At 41.3% G+C, this 20166-nt stretch overlaps 1 protein-coding gene across 1 annotated transcript in view; it reads right to left on the bottom strand.

Annotated features, from left to right (window-relative positions):
* Positions 1–16660, bottom strand: part of rin1b (Ras and Rab interactor 1b) — a 36348-nt gene extending 19688 nt beyond the window's left edge. The window contains exon 1 of the mRNA XM_069672845.1: positions 16498–16660. The gene's annotated coding sequence lies outside the window, so the exon portion shown is untranslated. The remainder of the gene's footprint in view (positions 1–16497) is intronic.
* Positions 16661–20166: the final 3506 nt, after the last annotated feature.

The raw sequence follows: 20166 nt of genomic DNA, 5'->3' as shown, positions 1-20166 counted from the left end.
GGCCATTGTCCACTAACTTCTACCTGCTGTCTAGGAGTTACTTTAAGTAAATTCTTCACCAAACCTCAGTTCAAAGTTTTAAATGGAGCTTTACTTCCTTCTGTTGGTTCTATAATCGGTCAAAGTGTTGTTTCGGCTTCAGTGTGTTGCTCCGAATGCTGCACACCTCTCCTCCTTCTGTTACGGCTTTGTGGACTTAAAATTATATTTCTGAAGAATTTATATCTTTGATGTTACATTTTTATAGGAAAAAAAACCATTTACACGCATTTAAAACAACAATCACTCAGGTGTGAACCATGTTTTCCTTGTATTTTGGCCCTTTAATGTGAGCATTCAATCACAGATGTACTTTATCTCTCTCTCAGATTGGCTTGCTGCTGGATGTCACACTGTGTGGGCTGCTGGCGAACGCTTGTGAACGTAGCAGCAGATGGTTGCCATAGCAATCAGGGCCTACACATCCTACCAGGCATTCCCACTCAGTGAAACACCCTCTCCCTGCGCACACGAACGCGCAAACACACACACATATTTATACTGTATACACACACGCAATGATGAACACACACTCTCACAGTGTCTTAAAGGTTTTCCGGGGTGCAGAGGTGCTGCGCCTCTAGGAAGCTTTGGTGTCTTTTTTTGGAGGAAATAAATAAATAAGATGAAAAATAAAATAAAGTGATGCCATTGTTATCAGTGTTATTTTTTCTCCGACTTCAAAAGTTCAATTCTGAGCAGTGACTGTACTGCTCCAGATGAAGCAACCTGTTGCAGTGGTATTACAGGAAGCATTATGAATATTGTTTTCATTCAATAACACATTTGAATTTTCACATTTTTCATCACCTCCTGCCACTTGTTACATAACTCTCCCCTCCACTCGGGAAAGTGTTATCTGCGCTCCAATATGCACTCTATAGGACTGTTAACAGTTAATGGTAAATAGCATTAGAGGGGTCAGGAATCAAGTACAGCAAATATCAATCAAAGGAGGACGTCAGCGTTATATAATACATTAAAAGCAGGTTTGTTTAGAGGGCTGTATGAAACTTTTCTATTCTGTTGAAAAGATGAGAGGGAAAAAACAGTTCGCTGAATCCAAAAACAGCAATTGTGAGATGATAGTTTAGCATGCTAGCTACACATGCCGCATTGTGTGCTTTTGAAGAGCCATACTTTGGTTAACAAAGACTTCAAAAACTAAAATAAAAGAGCAAATAAATAAGAACTGGATAAAACAGTGAGTTTCTTTGTTCTAACTTGAGCTAAAAACGTTAGCATGTGCAGCTAACTAGCTTAATTCCTACAGTCGCAACTTTTCTCCGTTCCCTCTCTTGTATTAGCAAAAATTTTAATCAAAGAGGTAACTGTCTTTCTCTGAACATAACAAGACCAGAACTTATCTACATCCGCAACTCAAGTGTATGCTAATAGAGAAGGTGACAGGCACATATGGAAGCTAGCAGTAACCTAGCATAAAAGGATATGGGCAGGTTATTAACAATATTTTGTATACTTACAGGTTAGGACTGACACATCTACTGTGTGGGACCAAACCATTATTTATCACTTACATCAGGAGGGATCGCGTCTCTGTCCGTTTCTTTAGATTAGGTAGAGCTGAAACACAGCTACTCCAGCCAAACATGCGCTAGATAGCATTAGCCAACTCATTGATTCCTCCTCATCCTTAAATCCCTTTGTCTTGCATAGGTGAAGCATATTTTAGAGTATAAATCTAACCCCTGTGTTGCTGCTCCATAACACTCAAAAAGTTTTATGTTAGAACCAATAACATTTTAATCAATTTACTTCTACAGTGGCTTAGCCTCAAGGATTGGTGACAATGCTAAGTTTTTACCTGGAACATTCTGCTTAAGCCTCTGACTTTTAGCAGTACATCTTGTGTTTCGATAACGTATGACCTTTGACCACATGTATGACTCTTCATAGGTATTTCTTTAAAACCTAGCTTAGCTAGAAGCGCTGGGTCTCAAGTCATGTTTTTCTCTACTGACACGTGCTAGGTGTGCTCATTAAAAGCCAAAAAGTTGAGTGTTATCATCTTGGCTATGTAGGAAAAGGGATGGAGATGTCATAAGTTACATAATGATGTATTATTAGTTATTATTCTAATAAAAATAATTCCAAATCAGAGCTATTTGTAAAGAGTTTTGGCAGACGACAACAACAGTCAAATGTTAGCGATAGGCTAATGGCCGCTAGTGTTCGCCGTCTTTTATGCTAGTTAGCTACGGTTAAAAATTCTGCTAGCAACAAGCCGACAAAGTGGGTAATTGTTGGGTAAAAACAATAATCCAACTTTAGTTTGCTTCTGTATGAAACAATTGTTTCCTAAATGACTGCAAATTTTGTGTTTGTAAATCTGTCAATGTCAACAGGCGCAGCAAGAGCAGCACTTAGCTAACTGACAACTGCCGAAACCTAAAACTTTATCTGTCAAAGATTCACTTCGACATTCCTCACTACAAAACCGACACACTCCACATGAACACTACAAGTCAACAAGACTCATCGTCTTCAAATTAGGAGTCAGAAATCTTTATTTCAAGGTTCGCTAAAAAAAAAAAAACAAGCTGTGAGTGTGACTCTGAGTGGGCCTGAAGAGCCACCCCACTGCATATCTGGAGCCAAACACCACGCAGATCCGCAGTCCGATGACCCAACCACACAAGGCTATAAGAAAATCAGAGAGAGAAAGAGGAATATAAAATCACAGAGAGCAAGACCCTAGTGTTTTGCTAGCCATTTCCAGGTCCGCCTTACATAAAATGCAACGCTGCCCACACACACACAGAGAAAGACTTATGTAATTCCCTCAGAGAAAGAGACACTCACAGAGAGGGAGAAACACAAGAGGAAGATAAAAGATAAAATGATGAAAAGAGATGAGAAAAGCCGAGACTGAAAATTAAAGCTGGGTAAGGAAATCCTAAACTTCAGTGGGCCTGAAGCTTTTGGCAGACAGGAAATAAAAGAAGCAGAAGGAGAGGTACGCTATATCTAACAGGGTGTTTTTACACCTGAGGGCAGCAGCAGGCAACTCAGCGGGATAGACCGTAGAGTCTGATGCTGCCGAGCACGCTAAGCACTTTACAAGTAGATGAAGAGACAGGTCGGGCAAGACTTGTCTGAATGAGGAAAGCTGAGCCTAGTTTAGGACTCTGTGGGGAGTTGTAGAGGAATGGAGTTTAGGAAAACCCTAAAATAAGTTCCCTCTTATGGGAGAGAAATTCAGAGGGGGAATACCACGCATGTACATGAATATGGCTCGCCATTATTGGCAAGAATATGATGTAAAAAAGAAGTGTATGCACCATGACCTCACTCAGGGCCTGTGTCCAAATGACGTTTTTTTTGCGCTGGCATCGCCCACGACCTTGATTTCAGAGCGCTTCTCACCTGTACTTACTGTTGCTAGGTTACGTTTTCTCGTGGCACTTCCGCTTCCCTTGGTAGTGACCGTTAAGTCTGTTTTAAATTGCTCTGTATGGTTAATATCTTCTTTTATTCAAGGCAATTTTACAAAGAAAAACAATGTTAAGGTTAAGGCTAGACCTGGAAATTCTTTCCTCAAAAAGAGGAAAGGATAAGCTTCTCCTCCGCCATTGCTGTTGACAAAGTCGACGTCAGAATACCCGCCCCTTCTTGATTTTGATTGGTTGGTGAGGGTGAAGTGACATTGATGAGCACGACAGTGTTGTTTTTCAACTGAGCGCTGAAAACATTGAACTGCATTGGTTTTGAAAAGAAAAAAGGCGCGAAAAACAACGTTAGTGGGCACAGGCCCTCATATGTTTTTGTAGCCTTGTGTTCAAATATTGCAGTCCACCATCTTGTTTTTTTCGGAACCAGAAGTGACCATATTTGGAAGCAGGTTGGAAAGCTTTTGTTACATTTCTATTCTGGATGGCAGGTCCCTATAGCAGCTTGTGAGTCACAGGAAGCCACACAATAAAACATACCCTGCTTAAGCATTGAATTTACTACAATTTACAAAATAAAAACACAAAATATTCTTTACAAAATAAACGCCCGAACTTGTTCGGAAATACTTTACTGAGTGAGAATTATTGTCAATGTTGGCCGCTAGTAGAGTCGCCCCCTGCTGGTCATAAGAAAGAATGCAGGTTTAAGGCACTTCCTTATTAACCGTAATACATCCATTTCTTATAGTCTATGGAGGAGGCCTTTGAAATTATAAAGACTTGCTAGCTGCTGATAGGCATTTGGGAAAAGGGATATTGTGTTTTATCTTCTTTTACAAGTCTTTTTTATTGGGTTTTTCAGAATAAAACAAAGTTGAAAATAGAAAAACTGCAGATATAAAGACAAACAAAAGAACCCAAGATTGATGACAAGATGAACACAAGGAGCATTAGAAGTTGGTTTGCAATATTATGATTTGGTTCCAAAATTGAATTCAGGTTTTCACAACATGAAGATTTATTATGACAGGGGTATAATAAATTGTGCTTTTGGGTTTCATGTTTTAAAGCAGGCCAGTGTGGGGGAGGTGAGTGTTTTATTTTGACAGGTCAATAAAACCTGAATTGTTTATGTATTGTTGCTGCGCAGATTTGGCCTGAAAAGAGATGCATAACTGGACAGGCTGGCTGAACGACATGCTGGCTGAGCGATGATGTGATGGAGTGACTCAAACGCTTACACTTTTTTATCAGATCAGAGAAAACATAGCAGGTGCTGTAGGTAAAGCTTTGAATCATGTAGATCTTAAAGGTGTAAAATGTAATGTGGCAGGCTAAGAATAAGATGATTTACGCAGAAAACATCTCCAGCTGTCACTCAGCAGACCACAGTGTCATGTCTCTGTTAAGCAGATACACACACAGTCTGTCGTGAGATGAAGCCTTAGATAACTCGAGACAAAAAGGAAGTCTTTGAAGGCTGGAGGTGAAGCGGAAGTGAAGCTGAGGAGGAGGGTGATGAAAACAAAGATTTTTGGATGATCAGGAGGACGGTGCAGGACGAAAGAGATCAGTGACACGGAGCAGCTGCTTAGCGAGGAGCTCATTCTGCTGCAGATGGACGACATCATGGTGTCCAGATTTGTCCACCTCCAGACCAGAGACAAGGCAGGCTGCAGAGAGGCTCAGTGGCGCCCCCAAGAGACTCAACCTTGTTTAAACAATCGCAACACTTAGAGCCTCCACCAGATGCTCCCTGAGGACTGCTTCGTCATGTTCTGCACCAGTGAAGGAGAGGAAGAGGAGAGTCAGGGGAAGACTTTTGTCAGATGATTGTGGGTGAAACCACCTACAGCCCAGCCACTACAGGGTGAAGGAGATTGCAGGGGATTTCCAGCTGAGCATAGAATAAATGCAGGGAGGAGGAAGCAATCCTCATGTGTCTTAAAGGACCAGTACGTATAAAGTAGGGGGGTATATTGGCAGATATGGAATATGATCTTGATAATGTGTTTGCTTTCTTTAGTGAAAAATCACCTGAAAAGCTCTTTATGTCCACAAAAGGAGTGGGTCCTTGTTGCACCGGCATGTTTCTACAGTAGCCCAGAGCAGACAAACAACTGGGTCTAAAATTCCCCTTTAATGTTTTTCTTTAATGTTTACTTGCCACCGTAGGTTCCCCTTAAAAGGCCAGGGTCAGGGGAAAGATCGTCAGTTGGTCGCAATCTGAAACCTCGCCACTAGGTGCCATAAGTCTGCACAACTGTCCTTTAAACTTTGTGTATATAATTGGTTGTGTTTAACTTTGTTTCATTGTCATTTTAACTTATCTAAATGTTCTTTGCAAGGTGCTCTTATGTGCTACAAATGCATCAGTCTGACAGTAAAATTGAGCATCACACCACATAACGTTTGGCTCTGAAAGGTGGCGAACGAGACAGAGTTAACTGTTGAAAGATTAAACTTGTAGGTTTGAATGTTTAAAGGCATAAAAACTGCTGCAGCAAAGCACAAAGTCTGTGGTTTCATCACCCACCTTTCAGGGAGTAGTGAGGTTGCACTGGACGTGAAACCATCCTCCGTCTTCCATCAATGTTTACCGTAAAGTCCGGTGTATAAGACGCACTTTTAATACTTTTTTTTTTTCAACTAAAAAGTGAGCTGCAATTGTGTTACTTTACCCAGACGATGGCGCTAAAGCTTTGTCATGATCGCCAGTGCAGCCGCCATCCTCACAACAGTCAACGTTACCGTAGGCAGAGCTCAACTACGGGACCGCTAGCTAGCAGGATTACAAACTCGACATGGTGAAAACAGATGGTAGGCTGTAATTTTTGTGTTTTGCATGTTTTTCAAATGTAAATCAATTGAAATAGTTTTGAAATGACTTGTAGACATGTTTTTACCTTTAACCCTCCGAGACAGACTGCGACTTATATTCCGGTGCACTTATATTCTGGATTTTACGGTACATAGATTTGTTGGACGTTTTTACCATTTTATCGTAAATCATGAATAGAGCCACTTTTTGCAGATGGATGTCAGAGTTTTTCCGACACCCTTCTCTATCTGTTCTACTTACAGCATATATAAAACATCCAGTGCAATCTTAATATGACAAAAACACATAAATCGACACATCTGTAGCTAAACTTACAGGGCAGTTTCATGTGATACTCAAGTGAACTACAAAAATGGACGCCTGAAAGGTTAAAAAAAGTCATTTTAAAAACATAAACCTGATTTTGAAGTTAATTATTAAAATATGCAAATATGAATCACTCATTATCTAACCTTTAACCTTTATTAATATAGCCTCAAATTGCCGTCTTTACTTCACCTTAATCTAGTGGTTTCCTACATTTCCCAGAATTCCTTCCAGCAGCCTTCACATGCACAATAACTTCAGTTAAGTATTCTGTGTGGGTGGACACATAATGATGGAGATAGTAAGAGCAGCAGAAAGCTGCCCTTTACACTTACATCGTGTAGCAGCCATGCATTCTGGTCTCTTGGGGATACAGACAGTGGAGGAGTTATTTTCTTTTTCTATGATTATTTCTGATAATTAGTTAAAAATATTGATATATTCTCTGCAATGGAAATGGTCTGTACTGTAGATTACATTTCACCTGCCATCCACAGGAACAAACACATAAAATAGGTCCAGAATCCGTTCCAGAGACTCCGAGGAGAGCAGCCGAGGGAGGAAGAGGAGGAAACAGAATCCTCCACAGCTTCTCCCGCCCCCTCCACACTGAGCCACAGAACCTCTCCAGCCTCTGCTTCATCATCCAAGATGCCACACGGAGTCTTCACAGCATTTTCTCTCCATCACTGTAACCTCCAGCCAACAAACATGTAACGATAGTGATGCTGGAAACAGACAGCGATGTTGTGCACTTTGCTCGCTGTCACATCCTACATACGCTGTTTCCATCTGGAGAATTTGATAAGCAGGCAACTAGAAAATCACACATTTGTGTATTTTTGGGCTTATTTGTTGTAATTTTAACATGCTTTGGATGTCTCGTAAATTTTGGATGTCTTAATATGTTTTTAAGTCTATATCGGTACAAAGTTTCACAGCTTCTCTACACACAAATGATGCTGCAATCAAAGGTTTTTAGGCTTATCATCCAACATGATACATCCAAATTTAGAAACATTAAAGACACTTCCAGGGATGTTAACCCCAAAATGTACTCACTAAATCTGCAGCCCAGTGACAAAAGAAAGGGTCCATGCACACTGTCAACACTGGAAACTGTAAAATTGGAGTAGACGCTTGGTTATTGTTTAATAAAAAGCAATTACAAAAATGCATCCCGACCACAGACTGTATAAAAAGATGGACGACATGACAGCTCACCTAAAAGTGAAGCCAAACCCTCTCTATCGCCCCCTGACTGGCTACAGTATAGGTCATAAAGCCCGCCTCCTCCATGTTAACAGATGGGACATGAGTCAAGCTATAAAATCCAAACACACGTCAAATACATTTTTCTCAAACATGGTTTCTGTCATTATAGCGAGTTCTTATCCTGCTGATTTACGTCCAAGAGTTCATTTTTCTGACAAGTTTATTTCTAATTAGTTATTTGATGCTGTAAAAAGGGGGTGTGACCTCATGATTGACAGCTCTGTTGACAAATACGGCTCCTGCGGCGTTCTGTTCTGGATCAGCAGAGTAGAGGAGGAACGGTAACTAAAACAATCACTACAGTCAATGAAGTTTCCATATCTGTGAACGTCAGACCAACACAAGAAGCTGCTCTGCTGTTAAACACGTCAACGTGCGGGATCCTTTGCTGTTTTTTTTTTAGATGTTAAATTTGTGTTTTGGTTAGCGGAAGGGGCTCCACCAGCTGATCTCTATTGTGCAGTCTCTGGCTCTAAAAGACATCACCAACGTAAGATGGCAGCGCCTGCCTCGGGAGTGTTTTGGCTTCAAATAAATGAGTGGATGGAGACGTGGCCTCCGTCTTTATATGCAGTCATTGATCTGACTAATCAACAATTCTCAGTAGTGGATGCCAGTGGTTCTCTTTAACAATTATTCAACACAAGCTAATGTTTTATTTGCTCTAACAAATGCGCCTGGTCTCTTTCCAGCCAACCTAAACCTGGTCAAGCCAATCATGAGAGTTTCTCTTGAAAGGGCCGGGTCAAACTCGTTGAAGCATTTCTGTAAACAACCAAGATGGCTGCCGCTGACATGGAGAGTTCTGAACCGGCTATCACATTAGCATTAAGCAAACTAGATATTAGTTCAGGTTGTGCACGAATTAAAAATTATTGGCTACTATCATCATCAATCAAGTCATGCCAAATGTTTGTGTATAATGTTCAACTAGAAGCCATATAATTGGATTTATGAACTAGCTAGCCTAGCCTAGCAGCCTATTGCTACGTTACATGTGTTGTTGCTCTGATTGTTGCTTTACAATTGTTCTAAAGCGTCTGGAGAATTTTGACTGCATTGATGAGGCTACTTGGAAATTGAAAATTAAACAAAAGGTTGGCAATGTCGGGCTAAAAGTCCTGCCGCTAGTCATGGTTAGCCTTGCACCTCCTAGCTTCTGTAACTACAAAGCTTATGTAACTTTTTTTTAAAAGAAATTAACTGAATCACTCACTCAGCTAAAAAATTCTTTCCTTCATGATTTAAGAAATTTATATAAACATAATCCCTCCCTAAACTGCATTATGTTGTTCTAACACTGGTTCATAGATGGATTAAAAGGCTACGTTAAGCTAGGCTAGCTGTCTCGTGGTTGTAGCCTTATATTTAACAGACAGATATGAGAATGAGAAAGTATTTCCTTTAATCTCTACAGCCTTCAATCGATTAATCTAAAAAGATTACTGTTCTGACTTTAAAAGACAAGAATCATAGCACATAGCAACCTTCCAAAAAGCTAGCATGATGCTTTGGTTTTTTGTTCAGTAATTTAACACTTAGCCTACAATTTGCCGCCTGTTACTTGGAGTTAGGCGTTATATCCGTATGTAAAGTGGTAAAGTGACTTTATGGAGGTTTTTTTTTGTTGCTGTGAAACTGTTGCTTGATGAGAAACAGCTACAGCTAACGGCTAACATGTTGACCTTGCTAGTTCAGGAGAGGAAAGGGGGGCAGCACATCAAAGGACGCAGGGTAAGTTTCTCTAACTCAACAAACATATAAAAGTTGACCACACATTAATGAGCTGTGGTTGTTGCCTCACTAATAAACTTCACAACTACACAACTACAGTGTTCCTATTAATAATCTCTGCTCATGTTTGACGCATCCGTCTGTAAAATCTCTTATTTGTAAAGAGTGACCATGACGGAGGCTAAGTATAGCTGGAGCCCATCACTGCATGCGTGGGATGACTAATGGATCAACATAATTGCAGTGGGCTATAAGTATCCGCAGGGGGCAACAGTGGGCACGGGGGCCTGCTGACTGATGACAGGTGTCCGTTCTGATGCCTGCTGCAAAAAGCGCCGTAGCGATAGCACTCAGGGCCAGGGACTAGGAAGTGAGAGTGTGTGTTTGTGTTTGTGTGTTTGTGACGAAGTTGTACAAAGGCATTAGTATGAGTCAGAAGTAACACTGGGGCTGTAGGAGAGAAGAAGGACTGTTAGCATAACTGTGAATATTCATAATTATAGAAGCATAACGGTTAACTGTGCTGTGATTCAGAGGGGGCACAAATAGTTCTGTCAGACCACGAGTGTGTGTGCTTTATGTGTTTTTATGTATGTGTAAGGAAGAGAAGCTATAGGCTGTCAATCATGACGTCAAGAAACTGTAAAATGAATCGCGCACGGTGTTTTGTTTCTCTGCAGTGTGACACCGACTAAACCAGCTCAACATATATTATCACATACAAATACACACTTTATTTTATGTTGGGCTAAAACATGGTGATTTCTAAGTGTTAAAGTTTTAATCAGAGCTGTCTGAGGCTGACAAGGGGCTGATTTGGGGACCACGCAAAACTAGCAAATTACAAGAAGGAGGCCCACAGTTAGTGCTCAAGAATTTGTCATAAAATCATGCCCACAATATGACTCTGGATTTTTATTGAGGTTTTGGATACAGAAGGTAGAAGAATATAAAATAATTCCAGACCCAACCCAATCGCTTCCTACAGATCTTTCTGAATATGAAGGGCCATGGACACCTCATGGTTTAAGGTAAGAACCTTGCAATTACAACATCTCTGGTTCAGATCTGTCTCTCCCTTGCGAGCATGTCTTTGGACTGTGGGAGGAAGCCGGAGTACCCGGAGGGAACCCACGCATGCACGGGGAGAACGTGCAAACTCCACACAGAAGGGCCCCCTGCGTCCAAACCGGGACTCCAACTAGGAACCTTCCAGCTGTGAGGCAACAGCGCTAAGCACTGCACGTTGTACAATCAACATAGCACTGTTGTTTTAAGCTCAAAACTAAAATACAAAGCGATTATAGGCACACAACTTGCTCAGACAAAGAGGCACATATTTACCTCAGGAGTTGGTGGAGACCAAATATAGAGGTAAAAGGAAAATGACCATCGGACATTAGAAAAATGACCGCAAGTGAATGATGCTGCTGCTGGATGTGCAAATAAGCACCTGTAGCTAACACAACAACTTAAGGGTCATATGTCAATATTGTGTTTACAGGTTTTTGTCTCTGCTGCCCCCAAGTGGCCAAAAATAATAGCTGCAAGTGATAAAATACACTGAAGTTTCCAGATGAAGAAACATGCGTCTTGCAGAGATTATAGCAGACTAAAAAAGGGTTTAATCTTTTAGGGACACATGCTGTAAAAATGTCCACCATCCTGCTTCACATCAGTGGGATGTTGGACTTTGTTGTCCTGCTTTGACGGATGATTGTGTAAAGTTTGGATAGATAGTTGATTGTTTTAATAATGTGATGAATAATTATCACTGAGTCTTGTTTTTCTCACCATGCCTCTGAGCTTTTTGTGAAGGCTGCACTTGGCTCCGGACGCCACATTCATCCATCTGAACAGGTCATCCAATCCAACGTTGTGAGTTTTCAAATGAACATTTTTCTCATCAGAAGCTGTGAAAAAGTTGCCAGAATAACAATCTCCTTCCAATTTATCCACTTGTCTCCTTTGCAAAACTAAAAACAAACTTTTTTCCAAGATGCTGTCACTCGATTCTGTCACACAAAACAACCAGAATAATGTCGGGATGCTGTCACTGCTTTCACGCTGGTTTTAATTAGCAGCCTCGATTGATTAAAAGCAGTCACATTTTAAAAGACAAAATGAAAGAAGTGACGTAGAAATTTAAATATTTCTGTGGACTTGAGTCAAATCTGTTTTCTATAATCGTGAGAATCAAATTTTTTTACATGATTCGTGCACTTTTGAGGGTGTTTAAGGTCCCATTTTCTTTCTTTTCTGCTATGTTTCCACCTGTGGATGATTGTGTGATTCACAGTGTGACTAATGACGGATCGGCATGAGGAGCTCTCCATACACAACGTTATTTTTGTAAAGCACTGTTAGGTAAGTTCAGAGGTTCTCCATAAGTGAGAGTGAATAATGCCTCGCTAAAAAGCAGAGCTTTTAAAGTTTTGTTGTGGATGTTTGAGGGAGGTATTTCACTGAAATCAGGGGCAGCGGGTGTTCAAGACTTTGAATTAATTTCCAATTTAGCTGCTTTTTGAGACGAGAAGTTTGATGCCTTTGGGGTCAAGGATTCATTTTCTATCAATCAAATATGATCACTTTAAATATTTTAACATTTCTTTTTCCAAAAAGAAACATTAACAATATCTGGATGAAAAATCTCTAGTGCATCCGTCTAAACACGTTGACATTTAATTTCCAGGCATCTCCACGCTTTCTACACCCTCGTATGACTCGCCTGAGTGTAGCCCTGACGGTGACAATAAGGGATCACTTTCATCCTCCATTTTCACATTGTGTTAGAGTGACCACAAGAGGACAAAAGCCTGCATTAATACTGTTCTCTCTGAAGCAGCCGGGGAGGGAGGAAGTCAACCCAGAGCGCTTCCTGTTCAAGTTCCGTGAATGTTTAAAACGGACTCCAGTCACAGTCAGGTGTGTTGGGTTTGACCAGTCAGGTGTCCGGGGAGTTATTCTGTCTGAGGAGAAGCTCAGTGTAGCTACAGGCAATGGAATATTGTCCATATTGGAGCATTTATGCACCAAACTTCCCCTGAAAAACTACTAAAATAAGCCTGCCCTCGTAGTCTCAGAAGCCTCCATAAGACAGACGTGTTTTGAGTACATTTTAACTGTAAAGAAACACTACATGATTTAGTCTTGGAACCCAAAAGGGGATAATGTTTTAACTAAAGAGGTCATTTTGATAATCAACAAGTGCCATTACACATGTATTCATTTAAGCATGTCGAAATGCATTAGAAAGACGCTTGCAGCCAGATCGTACACGCATCATTTCACCATAACTCAAACACTGCTGTGGTGTGTTAAACATATGGAGATGTTGACAGTCTCCAGCAGTGATATCACGTCTCTTCTTTGCTGCAGTTTTGTTGTTGATATTTTTACATTTACTCTCTGCTGGGTGGTAGGTTGGTCAGAGGGTGGAGGTGTTTGATGAGAGATGATATGCCACGATGGAGGAGGAGGGAGAGAAATGTGAAGTCAGTAAAGCGTTTCTCACTAGTTGCTGAATGTTTTCTTCCCTGGCGAGTGACTTTTGCATAGTGACGTCCAATTAGAGCGTGTCAGCCTCTTTTACCTGAACACACAGTGTGCACAGGACAATTAAAGCCAAGGGAAAAATTGACAACAGTGAAACTAACAAGACTGAAGATAAAGGACTAAACTAAAAACAGGAGTCAAACAAAATCTAACCAACAGTACGGATTAAATGATCCTTGTGGAGGTTTTCTGGGCACATCCAACTGGGAGGAAACCCCGGGGTAGACCCAGAGCCCGCTGGGGGGATTATATATCCCACCTGGCCTGGCTACTCCCACGTCATGGTTACTAAAAATTCCCAGAAAAGAGAGTGTAATTTGGTGCTAACTTTAACAAGAATGCAAGAAGTGTTGAGTTCGTAAGTGTGCACTCAAATTTTGGCTTTTTAAATTCATGGAGCAACACACTTCCTCCCAAGATTTCCTGCTCTGCCATCGCCACCGCTGCCCTAAACCAGTACTGCGCTCATGCTTTCAGCCCCACCACCACCACCACCACCACCCCAGCATCCACCTGCAGGCTCCGACACGAGGGGTTTAATATATTTTCTTATCACCCCTCAAATTCCTGCATGTCAAATAAATCTGCGAGGAGTGATGAGGTTGGAGCCTCGACGCCGAACACACAAAAATTAGTATCATCTTGCACATTGCACTTTTTCTGTACTACAGGCTAAATGTAAATGGTCTGTACTTTTGTAACGTTTTTTCTTGCGCTTTTACACTACCTGTCACATTCACACTTTCACACATTAATGTCAATCTCCACTCAGGAGCTATGAACATTTGTACACCTGTGCTTTCGGGAGCAATTTGGGGTCCAGCGTCTTGCCTAAGGGCTGCACGGGGGTGCAGTGGTTAACGCTGTCGCCTCACAGCTAGAATGTTCGGAGCTCGAAACCCCAGTTGAGCCTTTGTGTGTGGAGTTTCCATGTTCTCCCCGTGCATGCGTGGGTTCTGGTGCACTCCGGCTTCCTCCCACAGTCCAAAGACATGCACGATAGGTTCATCGGTGCACCGAAAATTCCCGTAGGTGTTAGTGTGAGCGTAAAAGGTAGTCTGTCTGTGCGTGGCTCCAGCCCCTCCGCGACCCTGAACAGAACAAGCGGTGTAGATAATGGATGGACGGATCCAAATAAGAGACGACCGACTCTACCTTGATTCTTTTGCACACTTTGCTCAGTATTTTCAATCCTGCAGACATACCGCTCTTTTATTCTTTTTAAAATAGATTGCACACACTTTATATAAGATTTATTCATATTTTCTTGGTGTACTTCAATTTTATGTAAGTTTGTTGACTGCGGGGCGCTGGTTTAGCTCGGTGGCTAAATGGTGCGTCCCATGTATAGATGCTACAGTCTTGGACACGACGGCCCTGGGTTCGACTCCCACCCTCGGCCACTTGCCGTGTGTCCTCTTCTCCCCTGTTTCCAACACTATCCACTGTCCTCGCTCTAAATAAAGGCATAATGTTTGTTGACTATTGTAGTTCTGCTGTCAGGATACGTTTGCCTTTATGCACCAAAACTCAAGATAATATTCCTTGTGTGTGTAAACCAATTGGGGAACAAAATAATGCGTCCAACTGCACAAATGGTGTTTTTCTTAAAAAGCTACTATGGGTGAAAATATACAAACTGCACCACCTAAAGAATATACTTTCCCAGATACTACCAGATTACATCAACACCCCTTTGTCCAGGAAACGTCCAGCAAAGAGTTACTGGGGAACAGACAAGAGCTTAGAAGACAAAAGTGAATAACATAAAGTTTGATTTCAACATTTTCTACGGCGACATAAGAAGATTTGAAGAATAAGAGAAACTATTGATGCGATTGCTCTGATCTACAGTGTTTACAGCCTGTAACTGACGCACATCTCTGTCCTGAGGTTTTTCACTCCGTCCATCATTATTTATGATCAGCTGCCAGGTTTTTCAAAATGGTTGACATTTGCTGCAGGAATTAAACTCATCCTTTGTTTTATGGTAATGATGACACAGTGCCTGTGCAGTGCCCGGGGGAAGCCTGCCATGTACACATGAGTCAGGTTACTGTAACATGTCTGTCTGTGCAGCGCTGAGGACAGACTGCTCGGCAAAGGACTGAACTGTGTCCAACATCTCTGAGCGTCATGCTCGGGCACACTGCGATCACACTCCTCCTACACAACACAGGCAGGAATGCAGCACACACACACATAAATACACACATTCGGTCATAAATCAACATGTCAGTGCGACTTCAACAATCAGACTTCAGGTAGGTAGGCTGCATAATCACAGCGAGGACTTGAAAAGCAATCAAGTCCTGCTCCGGAGCCTCATCTGCATCCAAAAAAATCAGCAGTCATGGAAAGTCACAAAAACGCCACTTACAGTAATGTGCCTCTCAGAATTAACGAGCAAAACAACAGCAAGGAAGTGGGAACATCACATCTACTCCTACGCAGGCAGGATGGCACTTCAGTTTGAAAGTTATGTAACAGTCCAATGGTGTGAGATTACATTCACTTTGCCCTCAGAGGGGAGACGAGGGATCAAAAATAAAAGTCTGAGTGGCTAATTGAGCACTCTTCTCGCTGGTGCAGAGGTGCAGAAGCACAGGTGCAGAAAAGACAACATTTAAAGCTGTAGATTTTCGCTGTTTGAAACATTTCTCGTGGGTTTGAACAGAAACTGAACTTCTGCTCTTGTTTGCAAACAATTAAAACTTTAAAGGCTTTTGTTTTCCTCTGGACAAAAGGTGCGTCTGCGGCACGGCGCCCAAAAGTCAACACTCAAACTTGAAAGAAAGCCAGCTGTCACATCAAACAGAGAGAACAAATCCTCCTCAGACAACATGAGCACAGACCTGTCTGCCAATAATTTGATTTTCCTGAACACCTACACTTCATTTTAGTCTGAAACAGTTAGAGAAACACCAAATTTATCTCCACAAATTCAGTTTAATGGAATATCAATTTTGGCTGCAGCCAGGCTGTGGGATAGCCTGAGCGACAGCCTCATTTCCATTTTATGCTCGCCCTGATCACTAATTGATTAATTGGCACCAGCTTGAATGTCACATATGCATGAATCACCGAGCAGCATTGTTTACCAAGACGTCCCCTGCTGACCGGAAACGACGTTAAACAACAAACGCCAACGCGCTTTGAACTTGAGAATAGAAAGAAACCTTCAAAGGGAGGAGAAAATATTAATACAGAAACAGCAGCTTGCAGCCAGAAGGCATGTGAAAACTCTCCAGGAAACTCCGGCTGCATTTTTCACTTCGTGGACGTGAAAACTGCTCGGACTTTTCCGCTAATTTAGCTTCAAAATTAACTTACCTCGTCTCTGAAGGTGGGGACAGGTGCTGCGCGTGGTCTAATTAGGCGTCCGCGAGACTTTAATGGGTAATGATGAAGAAGACAGTGCTGAGCCTCTGAGTCCGAGCACCATGCTGTGGGAACACGGGCTCGTCAAGAAAATGCGCACAACAGTGGTGACAAGGCGGAGGAGCGCATTTTTAATTCTGTCTGAGCATCTGAAGTGATACACAGTCACAGCAGAGACACTGTGGGTGCCCCCCCACCTCCCCCTCCCGCCTCCCTGACTCTGACACACTCTCACACACCAAACCACACCACATTATGCCACAGAGAGAGATGAATTTTGACAGAGAGATCACTTTTTGTCGATTAGAGAACAATAAAAAAGGGCGTTTCCGATAAAACAAACTGAATTTGAAGTCTTGAAATAAAATATCTTACTGACACTATTCAACACTATCAAGTATAAAAACTCCATAAAGCACGAAATGACGAATATTACTTACATTACATAAAAGCATACCCCAAATTAAAGCCACATTACACTCTAATATCAACAGGTTAATATACGACACATTATAAAGAGGCAAACAAAAGTATTTTAAAGCCACACAAATCCACCCCTTTGTCCAGATATCACACGTTACATAAAATACTTTCATAACCAAAACTCTGTTTAGGGTGGGAAAACAGCCAATGGTCAAAAAATGCTAATTGAGCCTATTCGCATTGCTCTAATGAGGCATATGAATTAGAAATATCACAGTCCTCTGATAACACTGTGGCCATGGTAAAGCTGTTAGAGCGTCACATAACCGGAACTGGACTTTGACGCACAGTGCGCTTTTTTTCTAATGTAGGAGCTATTTCTGGATTGCTGCATCCATCATTTTCTTTTTTCCACAGGTGAGGGGGTGTGCTTCCGGTTCTGTCCGCTGGATGGCGCCACAGGCCGCCTTAAGCTTCACCTACATGCCTGAAAGCAGCGTGACAACCACTAAGTGAAACATACGGAAGTTTAATAAGAGGGCTGTTTCATTATGTGTTTGAACCATTAGTGATTTTGAACAAACTTTATTTATAATGTCTTTCGGAGACACGACAATGAACTCTAGAAAAAGGGTCAAGCAAATAAAAGACATTACACCCAAAACATACAATAACACCTGCTCTGCTTCCAAGACATTATGTTTCTACTAATTTGAACGTCAGTTTTAATTAAAGGTATGATATAAAAACAGAACAGAGGTTATAGTAAGTCTTTTCTTCTATGCCGTTTCATTTTCATACAACGTTGGCACTAGGAATAGTCTCATTTTCCATGTAAGGATATGATAGCACGAAGTTCTGTGTGTGGTTGTGAGAGCTAGCATAGAGGGGGGTGGTTCTGGGACGCCAGAGCTTACTGTTGAGCCTCCCCGATGTGTCGTGGGCCTAAGATGATGATGTTGTGCTGGCTCGTGCTGCCCATCTAGCTACAAGTTGAAGTTGTGGGGGCCAGTAAGAGCCATGTGGTAGGGTAGGTAGTATCGGCGTTGTCAATACCTGGAGCTCGCATGAACGGAGCCTGGGTCTGTTGAAGTTGGCGATGCTGCTTGGGTTGTGCTGACCACTAAGGTGTGGTAGGTTAATTATAAGTATTGGGGTAAGGGAACAAGGGGAGGGGTTTCCTCACTGAGCGCTTGTATGCTGGGTTTAATTAAAATAATGTGTAGCATCTTCACAGTATTTTGTGTCAGTACATTATATGGAATGTTTTCAATTATGCTGAAATACAGAAGTGATAATGAGTAATTTCCAGTTGTTTTCTTGAGATCTCGACTATCCCGTTATCACGAGAAAACATGCTTTGTGAAAAAAATAGAAAAATAAGTCAAGATCTCGAGAAAACAACCGGAAATGGAGAAAAAAAAAGTGAAAATGAGTATATAAAATGTAAGGATACATGTCCACTTCGGGCTTCCATACTGAAACCCTAAGAAATCCTTACGCTTTTTCAAGGTAATGGAACAATTCATTTTGTCACCTGTCTTATGAGAAAACGTTGGATGCGCCACCTGATATAATCAAATCAATCAAATCAAACTTTATTTATATAGCACCTTTCATGCAAAAAGAATGCAACACAAAGTGCTTCACAGAAAAGTTAAAAACATATCACAAGAATTAAAAAACATATCACAATAATACAAATACTGGAAACCTATGCCTGCAGGGAGTGCCACCCACAGAGACCACCCCTACCCGGAAAGACCGGGATAGACTCCGCACAAGGTGCAGAGCCCCACGGTCCTCCGGGCCTGAGGGATCTCCAGGACAACGTCCCCATGGGCAGACCAGACACAACTCCCAGTGTGGAGGGCACCCATGAGGAAACACTGGAGCTAAAAAGTAAAAGGCTAAAAGACAATAAGAAAGGCTGAGATAAATGTAAGAAATAAAATGATAAAAATAGAAAAAATAAAGTAAAATGCATTAAATTTGTGATATAAAGATTTAAGAATAAATAAATAAATAAATAAGGAAGGATGTCCGCAAACTGGTCACATAAGCTAACGTTACTAGCAGCTATTTCATTAGAATAATATGATGGTAAATGACTGAACGCAACGGCAATAACACTTTAATGACATCCTGATTTTGGCAGTTGATATGGGGAAGCTTAATTGATGGTTTGGTGCAAAGATAGAACTCTGTATCATCATTATAACAGTGAAAGTTTACGCGTTGGATGATCTCACCAATTGGGAGCAAGTATATGGTAAAGATGAGTAGTCCATTTACAGAGCCTTGAGGTACACCTTGACTAATTAGGGCAGCATCTAAGGCATCTTTGAGGTCACAAAATGTGAACTAATATCAAAAGTAATGTATCACATCCTTCTTATACTTACTTATATTGTGCTGACACTTCTTTTTGACACTAGTGTTCTTTCAGTTTTATGGCAACCTCTCCCTGTTTCAACATGAAGATGCCAAACAAACAAAGCCACGTAAAATGATATTCCATGTTTTCCAAGAGTATCCCTGTTTTTCTTTCTTGTTCTGGCTGCAAACGTGTTTAAACATCTGCTACACACCTTATTCAGGACTTCCTTGTTTTCCAGTGCAGTATAAAATTGATTCTGTAATTGCGTTTCTACTAGACTGGAGAGAAAGCTGAGACCTTTGCCTTTGCAGTCCCTCGTTTGTGGAACAGCCTCCTGATTATTGTAAGATCTGCCCCTACTAATGAAACCTTTAAGTCCGGCCTCAAAGGACATATTTGTTCTTTCATTTGGACTTTAATACCTCTTTCTTTGCCCCTAATGTTTGTGTTCTACATCGGTTTATTCTGTAGCTGTTGTTTACACTCATTCCTTATTAATAGTCTTTTCTTACTGCAGTTTTTGTTGGTGCTCTGCCAGCTCCAGATGTAGTTTGGTATCTGATCGCTAACATGAATCTCATTTAATCCAATCGGGTTTGATTTTTTGTTCACAGTAAGACTTGTAGTCTTGACGTATTCATGCCTCTCTGGACTCGTCCCTGCAGATGATGAGTGTAACTGTGAAAGCCTGAAAATGATGACAATGACACTTACAAACTGATGACTGTCATGAGTGTACAGTTCTCATACTATATTTTCTGCTATGACCTTAATAGAGGAGATGTTTGGAGAACATTTCATGCTTGAATCATTTCTGC

The sequence above is a fragment of the Semicossyphus pulcher genome, unplaced genomic scaffold (genome assembly GCF_022749685.1).
Source record: "Semicossyphus pulcher isolate SPU_LCO1_2020_fin unplaced genomic scaffold, fSemPul1.0.p SCAF_21, whole genome shotgun sequence".
NCBI classification, from domain to species: Eukaryota; Metazoa; Chordata; class Actinopteri; order Labriformes; family Labridae; genus Semicossyphus; species Semicossyphus pulcher.
The sequence above is the reverse complement of the archived record's forward strand: the minus strand, read 5'-3'. Positions and strand labels throughout refer to the sequence as shown.